We start from the raw sequence: 13,771 nt of genomic DNA, 5'->3' as shown, positions 1-13,771 counted from the left end.
TTCTTATTTATCTTTTTAAAATGAGAAAACAAAATGTAATCACCATTCTTTCTGAGCACCTGGAAAAATGTGTATAGCAGACATAAGCAGTTGCAATTCCCTTCCTCTCTTAATCTCACTGGGTAGGAATATTTACAGGTTTTATGATCTGATTGCCTTCTTCATGCAATGTAATTCACCACCATAGTTGGAGATAAATACTGCAGGGAAGGTACCATGAAAGGTAAAGGATACATTCTTCTTCAAGGTGGTGCATTTATCTGTTTAATAAACCTGGTTCACAGCTTCCAACAGCTATAGCCAGCCATTAATAACGTAATTTATGTCATCCCATAGGGGCCTGGTAGCAGAGCAATTAGGACACCTGGCCGCAGAGCCAGAGTCACGAGCACGGGCTGTGCTCCATGTGTGTGCTGACAGTGGTTCCCAAGGGATCCTGCTTTAAATGAAGGCTTAGCCACTCAGGCTGGCAAGTGGAAGGTGGGCAGGGGTGATGCCAACAAGCTCATGCCCATCCTTGCTGTTTTCTGCAGAAGTGGGCATGCTTTTAATTGTACTTAGCCAGGTCTCATCCCAAGACTCAGGGGGATGGTGGATGTGTTGTAGATGCATATCGCTGCCCTCTTACAGATGGAGTCGGCGGTGATCGGGAATATATTCTCAGTCCCCCACAGCAAGGTGCATGGTATGCTTCAGATTTAGAAAGCCTCTGTGCATCAAATGGTGGCAGCCTTAGCTTTCACAGCAGTAAGATGTAAGACCAATATGTGCTGTTGCTCTGCCATTCTGGAAGGGGGACAAGGACACCAAATCACACAATTGCTACACATTTATTATAACACATTGGTTATAATTTGGCAGAACACTAGTCCAAAGCTAACAACAATTCTTAATATGCCTGAGGATCTTCTGTTGGGCCCCACTGGATGCAAGGGCATCCAGTCAACAAATAATGTCTTTACTATGTTCTGCTGCAGAGACCCAAAGCTTTGTCTCGCTGAAGATGGCCACCTGGTCACCCCTTATTCAAATGCACAGGCTGTCCTTGAAGCATGTTATGAAAGCAAAATAGATTAGGAAAATGGTATTATTTGCAAGCAAACTGAATAACAGTGTCAAATCTGGTGGGGTAGCACTGTGCAGTCAGTTGAGACCAAGACTTAATAACTTCTGTGTTAAGGGAGAGAGAGAGTGTATTCTTCTTAGCTGGCAGTAAACTTCCCTGCCTATATTTTTGGGCTGCTACAGTTTCAATCTCTTTTTTAAAAAAGCAATATCAAGCTCCAGCTCCATTGCACTGTGACCTCTTTGTCAATCTTTTGGAGTCTCCTGGAGCTCTGGTGTCTGTGCTGGATCAGGCCTTGATCGCCACTCCTTGTGATAAACAGCTGCTGCTTTTCTCTGTACCTGTGCACTGCTACTTAAGGTGCCCGTTAGTCAAGGGCAGTTACATGCTGTAGCTCCCATCTGGCAAATTACTGATGCTGAAGAGGGGAGATCCTGCTGCTCTCCCCTGCTCTGTTCCTCCCTCTTCAGGCTGCATAGGTCTGGCTGTCCTCTGCACCGTCTCTAGAACTCCTCTAACTGTACAGTGACCTGACTCAACTTGGCAGCACTAAAATAATCTCAACACAAAGTATAGCTCTTTGCTGCTTAGCTGGTTGAATTGGCTTTATTGTACAGATAGAGCATCAGAAGTAACATGAGAGAGGAGCTGAGGCTGTGTGGCTGGGAATGGGGATACAGGCAAGGAAGAGGGAGAAGGAAAGTGGAGGAGCAGGACCCTTGCATCCTAAGGCAACCAGCTGTTAAATCTCCTCCGCTACACATCTGGCTGTACTCACAGCATCTCAGCACCTCTCTTTCCTTGCCAGGCTTCCTTATGCCATGCCTGTGGAGTAACAGTGGTCTGCTATTGCCATTTTACAGGAGAAGGCACAGAAACAATCAGTGGGTTTCCCGGTGCTACGCAGATTAGCTGAGGCATGGCAAGGAATTGGAGTCAGGTGTCACAAACCAGAGATGAGTGTCTGAACTGCTGGCTCTTCCTCCTTACCAGAAGGTGCAACTAATCTTTCTTCCTCCTGCTTTATTCCGGCTCTTATATGGTAACTGTACTTCTGCTTATGAGCATGCAGGGGTATTTTAATACTGCACTGCAAAGGCAGAGGTTTGGTATCCTTCTTCTGTCCTTTTATCCATGAACTATTGCAAACAATCTGCTAGCTAGGGAGTAAAATGGAAGTTGCCTCCCATTTGTTGCTGCCCTGCTGTAGTCTGACTAGTTAGCTGCCAGGATCTTCTAATTTCTAAGCTAAATGTGCCAGCACTTGGATTTCAAAGTGTAAAACCATGTTCAGCATATTCATATCCAGGAGTGCTGCTAATTGGAATTTTTATTAAATTTTTCTTCGTAGTCAGGTTTGGTAACATGAAAATATATTATGCCTTTCAAAAGCCTCAAGCTAACATGCACCAAAGAATATCTTGTTTCTACATAATAATCATGTGACACTTAAAAGTCGCTGTGCAGACTGTACATGACACTCAGGGACATGTTTAAAAGCAGTGTAATCAGCTTTCAGTCTGGTCTTTCTCTTTGCATGCATTTAGAGTATGTCAGACAAATATATTCTACTCACAGGTCTTGCTGAGATCTCTTTAACTACCCACTTGTAAAATCTTTTAGTAGCATGGTACAAAGGCAGAAAACAGCTCATATAGCATCTTGAAAATAAGGTAACACACTGGAGCTGAACGCTTCTGAATGATGATATATTAATTGCATTTCATATTAGTCCCAAATGTTTTTTTTTTATTGGCTGTTCTTTGCTCAGTGAACGGAACCTCTTCTGCTTGTGGAGTTCGTGCAGATAGACTGTGCTTTCCTTGTTCGTATTCTGTGAGTATGTTTGCAGTATGGAATACTTGGTATCCACAATACAAGCTGCGCCATTTAGCTGTGATTAGTTACTTAAGTAATTTGTTATTATTTCCATTACCTAACTGGGGGAGCAGAATTTATAATTAGCAGGGTGAGTTTGGCTTTCTGAATAAGGCAGTGATTTGTGGGATGGGATTTAGCAGGGAAGTAGAATTAGGACATTTTTCCTTTTCTTAATTATACAGGTCTTGTCCATAGAATCAATCCTAGAAAATTAAGGTACTCTTAATACTTTAGGAAGGGAACATATTAATTTTACATACTGTATTCTATGTAAAGAGGAGCACAACTGTGCTCTTGATATTAACTGTGAGAAATACTGTCAGTGCAGAGTTTGGTTTATGTCAGTCTGTGTACAACATGTGTATTGTGTCTATTATGTACTTAGATATCTTTGATCTGTGGGCTGTGGCTCTTCTACTCACCCTTCAGTTTGAACCTGTGATCAGTGATATTGCTGTAGGCAGAGGCTAAAGGTTTGGTACAGTGTTCTAGTTAAAGCCACTCCTTGCTGTTAAGGGAGCTTTTCTGTACTACTTCTGTGGTACGTGTGCTGAAACAAATTAGGAATTTTGACAGTTAGGAACTAGGAGCTTATTCCTATTTCCACATTTGGTAGGACTGGAAGTCTTTATAGGGATACATTTAATGTTAAAGTCAGGGTAACAATGAGAGTCAGGACTAGTTGGAAACCTCAGCTTCTGCTGAATCTATATGGGAATATTATACTCTGGTTAGGAGTGTTATCCTTAAATCTGGGCAGATCAGTGTCAATCCTGTAGTTTTAAAAATAAGCTCAGGTTTCAGTATTGGGTTGATTTTAGTAAGCGTAGTCTGTGGCAACTCATGTTTTAGTTCCATCTGTATTTGGCTTTCAAATTGCATTTTGAACTCTGGCCAGTAGAAATGAGATTGGACTCAAAAGTGACAGGGCAGAGCATCTAGCCTCTCACTGGTCGGTGATGAGCATGAGGGTTTGAGTAGTGCTTGCAGGGCAGTCTTGACCTCTGATGGGCTTATACAGAACTGGTAGGTTAGATGTTGGGATGAATTATCTTCAGGGGGTGCTTGTTACTCTTCATGTATTACACAGAGAGACTAATGTGATCTGGCTTCCAACTCGGATGTCTGCATTAAATACCTACTGCTAGATGGGATGAATCAGGTCTTTTTTGCATGTTGGCAGTAGCACTAATGAGGATCAATTGCCTGAATTTTCAGCACATCAGTAGCAATCTAGTACTACTCTGGAATTTACTCAGATTATTTTGATGAGTGGTTGCTCTCCTTGTCAGTTGTTTTGAATAACATTTTGAATCCTTTTGACAAACACGGAAATACTGTGAAAATGGGAAAGCTGGAGCCAAGGTAGGTGAGTTCATTCCAGCTTTGTTCAGGCTTGATCTAATACTGAAGAAAGTGCCTTTCCACAAGGTGTTGGGTGGAGACACCCCAGGTTCTGTAGCTCAGCCAGTCTGGCTATTTCAGTTGGAAAATTGTATTTCTTTTATAGTTGAGGCCAACTTTATGCTTGCTTCTCCTTTCTAACAGATGTACAGATTCACCTGGTTCCTATACATTTGGTAGAGTTTTCCCAATAAGTTCAGTGGGAGTGAAAATAGTCAATAAGCAATAGCTCTCATGCCTTTCATCTTTCATCTGCAAACTCTCTGAAGTCAGCCACCTCCTGCTTGTACAGAAGAAGAAATTGTAGTTGTCAAGGGGCTTGAACAGGAACTGAATCTTGCTTCTCTAGGGGTTGGGTTTGGCACAGAATTCATTAATCTGCAGCTCTGGCTCAGGCAGGCATTTTCCTTGCTCTTTCCCCCTCCTTTCCCTTCCTCCTCTTGGCTGCTTGTCCTTGTCTAGCTCTCCCTCCACCACGCTAGCACAGTTGTGAGTAGGACTGCAGAATAAGTTGGACTGGGGAACCGTTCCAGCTAAAAAAATTACTATTATATTGGAGGTACAGATTATATTTCAGCTGAATCACTTCCTTAGCAGAAGGAATGTTTGTGCTGGGAGGGCACTGCGAGAACCAGGATTGGAGGTGAAGCAGGAATAGCTTCAGCTGGCAAAAGCATCATGGCTGCCAAAGCCTCAGTCCCAGGAAAGTGCTCTGAGAGCAAGGGCAAACCTGATCAAGTGACCTGATACAGGGTTGGCGATGGACCTGCTTTCAGCAGGGGATTGGACTAGGTGAGCTCCAGAGGTCCCTTCCAACCTCAGTTATTCTGTGGTTCTATGATTCAAACTTAAAACCTGTTTCAAGCATCCTTTGACTCTGTCACGCTGTTGCACGCATTTCTTCAAGATCACAAATACAAAGCCAAGATCAATACTGTCCAACAGAGACAGAAGGTCTCTGACCACCTGGTATGCTCAGCCTAGTAAAAGCCAGATCACATCCACCCAATTTTTATTTAGTGAGAAGAACACTATTGCAACTATTCTTTTCTGCTTTGTCCTAAATAAGAATTGCAAACGTGGCACTGCGTAAAGACTGTTGTATTTTGACTTGTTACAGCTTAATTGTAAATGATGTGGAAGCTGAAACGATGATGTCTAGGTAGAAACACTAGATAACCCCATACCTGCACCACTGTCAAACTCTCTGTGATACCTGTGCTACTGAGACTGTTCTTCTGTAGCCAGTGACAAAGCAGACAGTGCCTTCTGTGGTGCAGGACTATCCCTGAAAGCCATCTGTCATCTCTCAGGATCAGGGCCACTGTGTGTTGGTAGTAGATTGCATAGCTACGTTGAATATATACCTCTGTTTCCTTCTTCCCTGCCGTGATGCTGGTGCTGAGAATGATGTTCCTTTCCAGGTGCCCGGCCTCATGCTCAAAATGCAGAGGGAGCGACAGACAAGGTACCCCCCACTCTAGCTGCAGTAATGCAGATATTGAAGAAGTGCTGAAGTCTGTGGTTCCCACCCATCTGAGGTGTCCCCCCTCGTATTCCAGCTCTGTCAGCCCCTGCTACTTTCCAGTGAGATAATATTCAAAAACTCCATAGCATACTGCACAAAGAGATCCAAGGCCGAAGAGGAGCGCTGTGTCCAGCGCTTAGAGTGGCGTAGCTCTCTTTTTCAGCAGCCTGCACAATTTCAGTTAAAAAATAAATTATTTTTAGTATGCATGAAAGTATAGGTGGGAGACCTAATTCTAAAGTTGTGCTATGTTTAAGTGAGAATCAATTCCAACGATGCAAATGAAACTAGAATAAATCAGTTCCAAGCTGATATAAATGTATCCAAGTGGGCATTTGTAAGAAATGGTGCAAGCAAATACAGCTCCTCTTGTTTGACATCTAGAATGGGATTCATTGATGGATCCAATGGTGAGGAATAAATACTTTGCAATACATGAGCCATCCCATTCTAAGGTAGATATATAAATGAATTCAGATGAGTTGTACCCCAGAAGTGCTTCTCCACTACAGCAAAAAGGTTGTCTAGACAACTAGCTCAGTTTTGCATGTTTACATTAAAGGCATCAAAAGTTTTAGTGAGGTGAATCTCATCCCTGGTTTACTACAGGCCTCACTTGTGTCCAGGTTTGACATGGGGGTCTGAGAGCCTCATCCTATTACTAAGGCGAACATGTTTAGCTCTGTCTGGATCTGATCTGTACTGAAGAGAGGGGCTTGTGGTGAGGAAGGACAGGAGCCTACTGACATGCAGAGCCACAGCCAGAGCCAGGGCAAGAGGGACATCAGCCGTGCAGGGGCTCCATGGAGGGTGTCACAACGTGGGGAACATGCAGCCAGGGTGATGTCTAAGGGCATGCCAGTAGCTGTTGCTGCCCAGACACAGGGCCAGCAGGTCCCTGGTGGCAACTAGTAGGAGCGTGAAAGGCAGGAAGAAGCACCACAGTAGGATGGTCTGGGAGCGGGATGCTCCCAAATCTTCTTGTGACAGCTCTGCCTGTGTTTCTTGCATGCCAGCAAGCATTGCGTGTGACACAGGGAGAGGCAGGTAAGCTGCATTCCTTACAAGCCGACAGCAAATCATTATCTGCAGCATCTGAGAGAGTTTTTAGAGAAACTGTACTTCGGAGAAGTATAGTGGAGGGTCAAGGCTTCTTGAGCAGCTCAGGGACGTAGTCTCAAGGGGAATTCCCTGGTGGCAGACCTGATCCTAGCTGAGATCTCAAGCCGGATGGCCCTTTTCTCCATGCCGACACAGCCGTTCATATCACCATGTGAGAGACTGGACTGGGAAACTGATGGCACTGAAATATAATGTGTTCTTTATTATTTTGCAGTGCGGTTTGCTGCCTTATGTGGCTCTGCTGCCAGATGTCCGTGGTGAGGTTCACACAGCAACCCTTGCTTAGAGCTGCTTTTTAAAGGTTCAGCATAGTCTATTGCATAGTCTCTTACATTTCTGTTTATGTCCTCTCAAGCAGCTCTTGCTAGTGACAGGAGTCTTCACACATGTCCCTGGCTACCCTTCGGCTGGTCCTCGGAGAAGATCCTATGTAACAACCAGCCCCCGTCTCCTTTGAGTGTGGTGAGCCAGGCTGTAGTCACAGCACCTTTGCTTGCTGTCAGTGACCTCAACGGCAAGACAAATCAACCCTGAAGGAGGACTTGCTCTTTTAAAGGCAGTCAGCGAGCCTTTGCACGTTACAGGTTGGCATGACACGTATTGGTTATTTGAACTAGAGAGGGCAAAATCCCTTGGGCTTGTTGCCCAGGCTTCATGAGTTTATTTGGGGATGGCTGACAGCTTGCTGTCCTCAGCTCTGTGCCTCACCCTGGCCGTGCAAGGTGCCTCTGAGTCAGCTGCTGCATCACCTCGGTTTACATCATGGTTACGGTCTGTGGTATAACAGGGCTGATTCATGTTGATTCATCGGCAGCTCAAATGTCCATACAGTCTGCGGTAGGCAGAGGGCCGGGGCATTATTTTTCTCCTTTTGTCCTATCTATCTAAGGCATTCCTACTCTTCACCGCAGCTCTTAGCCAAGTTTGAATATGAGGAGATTCGCTGTTCTGCAGAGCATTGCTAGAAATCCTTCCTTGTGCCCCCCAGCACCCTTCTTTCAGGGTCTTTCTTCGGTCTTCAATTGCAGAAACATACTCTCCGATGTGTCCTCCCTCGCTGTGCTGCCAACCCGTGCATGGCTGCAGGGTGCTGCTCCTTCAGTTCTTGATGGCACATTGAGGCAAACGCTTGAGAATTTTCCTTCCCTTGCTTTTCTTTTCCCCTCGACAACAGGGTCCTAACCTGTTCCTGTCCCTTTTAACTGCAGAACTGGAGAACGCGATGACACAACAACATTAAAAATATTGCAAAATGTTTCCGCATTTTCTATACAGCAGCTGCGGACAAAGCTCACAAAATGCCATGTTATTATGTACTGCGGGGAAAAATACTGCCTGTTGTATGCTGACGGCTTCCTTACTGCTGAGAAAACTCCTTCCTGACCCACTGGTGTTCTCCACAGGGCGCAGATACCTTAAGCGGTTCTTGGCCTCAACCCACCACTTTCCTCCTTCACCCTATGCTCAGCCTTTCATTCCCATCCCTGCTTCATCCCCCTGGCTCTGCCTCTGCGACTGCATGCCAGGCAACAGATTGAACCCTATCACTGAAATGATCAAAGCTGAAAGTAACTTTATTTCTGAGGGTTATTTTTACTCCTGATCGCTGCAGCGATATAGTCAGCAGCACAGCCCCGTCATGCAGTTAGCAGGCAGTGACCAGCAGAGGAAGCTTCTCTGGCTGGACAGGAGTCTCTCTGGTGGCTTTGCCTTGCAGAAGACAAAGTTTTGTGGAACTGCTCCTGCCTGTCAGGGGTCTGTCAAAGGGGCTTCGGTGTAAGAAGGGTGGGGGATCCGGGGGATCTGCTCAGTGAGGCCTTAAGGAGGTGGTGGGGCGGGGTGAGAAGAACGAGAAGAAAGGTGGAAATGAATGTATGAAAAAGCGGTGGGTGCAGACAAGACTGGGAGTGCTGTCAGAATGGAGATGGGGTAAGAGGAGGCTTTACTGGGGAGAGAGCTGAGCATCAAATCAAGGAGGGGGGTGTTGAAGGGAGGTGTCATATCTTTTACTAGACAGATATAGCTAGAAAAAGCCCAAACACACTTCTAGGCACACTGACTTTTCAGTGACATGGAGATGGGCTTGTGTGCCTGAAAATCTGTTTTTTCATCCCCAAATACAGAATTTAATAAAAACTAGGACCTGTCCTTACAAATATTGCCTTGGTTATGTCCTGAGACCATCACAACTCCAACAGCCACACTATTACAGCTAGAGACAGAATGAAATGTGGGGAACCGGCAGTTGGAGGAAAAATTCAAGGGTAGCTCTTCTTGCTGGCTTTCTCAAGGATATGTTAAAAACAGGCCTCTGACTTCCTTATGCAGTCTCTGCCCAGCAGTAGATTTTACATTCTCTAGGGTTCCTGCAGTTCAAAACAGTTGAATGTCTAAAAATGCTTGCCTGTTTGTTACATAGCCAAATCCTGCTCAGCTTTCTCCAAAATTAGCAGAGCTGCCCAAATAGTAGAGATGACCAGGATCAGTCCCTTCCTGTTATCTTTGTGCACAGTTTCCCCCAACCTTTACTGGATAAACTGCCTCAAGCTCAATATGTCCATCAATGTATGTGTCAGAGCTCTATCCGCAAGCTTGCGTGAAGGAAGTCCCCTAGCATATGATAACAGACTGCCTTCATGTTTCTAGTTTAGTGAAGGGTAAGCGATGGTATACAATTTCAGGGAAGACTGCTGATTTGCAATCTCTTCAGGAAATTGTAATATACCCTTAGACACTATCCTTAGTCTGAATACATTAAGCCCACTGGGCGAAAAGATAGCCACAATTTAAGTTAATTGTACCGTTGCTGGAAACAATAAAAGAAGAAAAGAGTTCTCTTTGTAGTCAGTCCTCCCACTCGTGGGATCAGCTAGTTTCGTATCCTCGCTATCTCACACCACAAACCAGCGGGGAGAAAACAGTAATTCTTGACTCTCTTTTATTGAAGTGGAGAAGGCAAGGGAAGGACATTTTTGTATTCTGTATGCTTTATTCAGCAGCAAGCTTGCATTTAACTGCAATTTTCAAGTGTCTCACAAAAGAGTATCACACGTATCCTGAGAAATATCGGCAGTGGAACTGTCACTTTATTGTGAAGAAAGAAAATGAGACAGAAAGAAGTGAAATTGAGGGAATTAGTGTCAGGACTTTCTGGCTCTAGTTTTAGGCTTAGTTTAGTAGAAGTTGTTAAATGGGGAGGTGAGCTGTTTTCAAAAGGCTTTTTGATAAAATGCAATCAAACGGCAATGCTTCCAGACTTTTTCCTCCCATTTACAATATAGGGCTGTGGAATAGGTAACCAGGCAGTATTCTGTCTCATCAGTCCTCAGATCCAGAGAAAGTGAGAGAAGGAGAAATAGGCTGTTTGCCTCTGAAGTGCTAGCAGTTGACTCCAAAGGATCCCTGCGCTTGTCATTGATAGGAGAAAGCTCTTCTTCAGGTGTAAGGACACTGTCTTGGAGATTATGGACTTGGCCTCAAATGCAAGCAAGAATTAGGTATCGCTGGGCAAAGAACTCTTCCCTGGGCATTCAGGAGGAACCTTCAGTAGCTCTGTGGCTGTTTACTCCCCAAAACAGGGGTTTCTATGTGCTTTCTGGGGACAAATGCTGGTGAAAGCAAATGCCAAACCATGGCACCACATTAGGTGAAAGCAAATGCCAAACCATGGCACCACATTAAGGCCACCAGAGCTGCTTAAAAAAGCAGACTGTTCCCCTTTCCTTCTCTCAGTCAGTCATTCCTGTCCTTACAGAAACCTCCTTACAATTGCAGCACAAGCATTTGTATGACCTTGTGGGGAACTATATTGGAAAAATTGCATATTTTTTTTCCCAGGGGCTGTTTTTCAGCTGGATCAGTTCCCCGATCTGGTTCACCATGTAGCCACACAAATATTTATGATGGCACAGTACAACAGATGGTCTGGGAGAAGATGTGGGAGTGGGAGAAAGCAGGGACTGCTTTATTGGCAATTGCGTTCACTTAAAAGAATACCAAACTGTAGCTTAAGAAGAAAGGAATAGCAGTGGGATGGCACATCTGAGAAGGGAGTTGAGGCATGTGCATTATTCCCCAGAAATGAAAACACAGCTTCAAATGTCAAATGGTGCAATTACAGGGGGTGAAGATCAGCTAACACAGCCATGTCCAAGTGATGCCATCTGCACGCAGGGAGATTTTCAGTATTTCAGTCCCTCTGAAACTTCACTTTGAGGGAGCTGAGAAGCAGAAGATACAGATGGTAGATCAAAACAGCTGCAAAAGCAGTGGATCTGCATGCAGATGACCCTCCACTCCCATGTGATCTGCAAGATCTGAAGGGAGATCCTATGTGAGATTGCTTTGGATAAATACGCTGGTGTCTGTGTGTGTGCATGGGTATAGGCTGGGATTCTGTGAGGGGTTCTCATGTGGTTTTCTTCTCTTGAAGCTGCTTGTTGTGGGTTTCTTTTGAAAAGGGTTGTCACCAGAAGGAGAATACAACCCACAGATTTATTTACCACTATTTTCTTACTAAGCTGTGCTATTTGCAGCAGCCTTCTGGGCCCTGCATGCTGCCATGGTACCATAGCCTGGCCAAGTCCTCACAGAAAGATGATGTGGTGCTCCCTGTCCCCTGTTGCCAGTGTTCACCCTGACTTCTGTCACCTGGCACTGGGGCTTGTCTGGCCTTGGGACAAGTGTCCTGTCTGTTCCTGCCCACACCCCCCAAAACTGACTTTTCTGGGCCTTTGCTGGGCTCTGGCATTTGCTTTAATATGTCTGGTTTTTATGCCAAAACATCCTAGTTCCAATGCATCCAGGTGGAGAGGAGAGAAACGGAATAATTGTTGTTCTCTGCTTCGTGAGGCTCTACTGTACTCTATAAAACCCTTCAGGGCTAATTCCCGGTCCAGAAGGGAGCTCACAACATGCTTCACCGTTATTAAGTTAATGCAGTTGCCAAGTCTATTCAGAGTCTTACAGCTACACGTGTGCTGAAACGCTTTGCTGGACAGGGGTCCAAAAATGCTGGGCTACGTCTCTGCTGCAGCCTCAAGCACCAGCTCAGATCTGCTCTTTTTCTCCAGGACTCAAGATGTAACTTAGCAAGCTAATTTTGAACTTGTTAGCTTGGCTGCCTACAGCAGGCTAGCTAGGGGGGCAAGGAGTTCACCAAAAATTTCCTGTCAGAAAATCAAGGTAAATGAGGCAGCGCTGAGCTCCATGGTGCTGCAGGTTGATGACTGTCTGCCCCAAAGGACCAAAGTTTGAGTCTTTTCCCACCGTACAGTATTTTTGGGGGAGTCATACCATTATGTTGTAATGGGCTGTGCTTCTTACATACTACTGAGAGAAGTTTTCCCTGTTTACATCTGTCTATAGAAGATTTTCTACCCCACTATTGCATGCAGTCTCATAGTTATACATGAGGCAAAATAAGGGCATTTGTGCTCTGCAGTCAGTGTGGCGGAGGATGGACTATGTGCAAGCACTTCGATTCTAGACTAAATGCCAACTCTGATTTAGCATGGCGGTTCTTGTATTACCATTCCTGGGGACACATGAACCAGTTCCTTTCAGAAATGTTTTTTAATGAATTAAATTCTGAATATCCAAGTGACTCTTCATTATTCACTGGTGCTTTATTTCAGTAGTTGCAGTTTCAGCCAGTATATCGCTAGCTTTTAAGTGAATGATGTTATTATACCTCCACTTCTTCAGAGGCTCTTAGGATCTGTGGTGAGATCAAAGATGTCAACCGCTCTGTGATCTTCATTAAAAGGGGAAGACAACAGGGAGGGGGCTGGCTCAGGCAGGGAAAAGATCTTTTAAAAATCTTTGTCTCTTCAGACAGTAGTAAGGGAGCAATGATCCTCGCTCGGTTAAAGGATGTAGGGTAAGAAGCAGGACAGCGCTGGAATCGGACAATTTGGTAGTTTCCTTCTTTTGCGCATGGGGAAGGTCCTTTCCAGAGCATTACAAACTCTTTGTTGCCCCTGCATTTAACAGCATTGTAGGAAATGTGATGGGAAGGAGTAACCTTGGGAATGGGTTTACAGTTCCAGCTGCTGCAAATTTGACAGAGTTGCTGGGCTTAAAAAGCTATGAGTGAAAAGGAAGCAAAAATATTATCTTCATCAGTTCCAGGAGCAGAAAGACCAGGAACTTTTTCTTAGTAATTCTGCTCCTCTGCATGTCAGTGTCGGTGTCAGGTGGGCACCCCCAGCCCTGACTGCCCCTGCCCAGCCCCCCAGGCTCCCCCCACCCGGCCCACAGCCCAGGACCCCATTTCAGCCCCCTGGGGCTGTTGGTCCCTGCCCCAGTGATGCTGCAGCAGGGACGGTCTCCAGCTCCCCATAGCCCTGCCCGGCCATGGGCCCCCCGAGCTGGACGCACCCACGGGTCCATGTCCCCATCCCCAGGGAGCTGCCCAGTGCCCGGGGCTGGGGCGGCCTCGGGTGCCCCGGTGTCCCCCCGGCAGCCCTGTTCTGGGCTCTGCCCTGCCATGTCCCATGGGGCCCCCCCAGCACCCTGGCCCTGGGGAGCCCCCGTCGCTCGTGGGGCGCTGATGGTTGGGTTGCTTTTGCTGAATTTGGCCAGCGCCTTTCTGAGGGCTTTTTCCTGGTGCTTTCTCAGATACATGAATACGTCTGAGCTGACTAAAAATATTCTTATCTATAATTCAATAATCTCTTCATCTTTCACCTTGCTGCTGGGTTGCTTTGTAAAACTTTAACAATAAGCTCATTTGATTGAAGTGGAGATAAGGAGTCAGCTCATATATG

Source organism: Ciconia boyciana, chromosome 1, assembly GCF_034638445.1.
Source record: "Ciconia boyciana chromosome 1, ASM3463844v1, whole genome shotgun sequence".
In the NCBI taxonomy this organism is placed as follows: Eukaryota; Metazoa; Chordata; class Aves; order Ciconiiformes; family Ciconiidae; genus Ciconia; species Ciconia boyciana.
The sequence above is the reverse complement of the archived record's forward strand: the minus strand, read 5'-3'. Positions refer to the sequence as shown.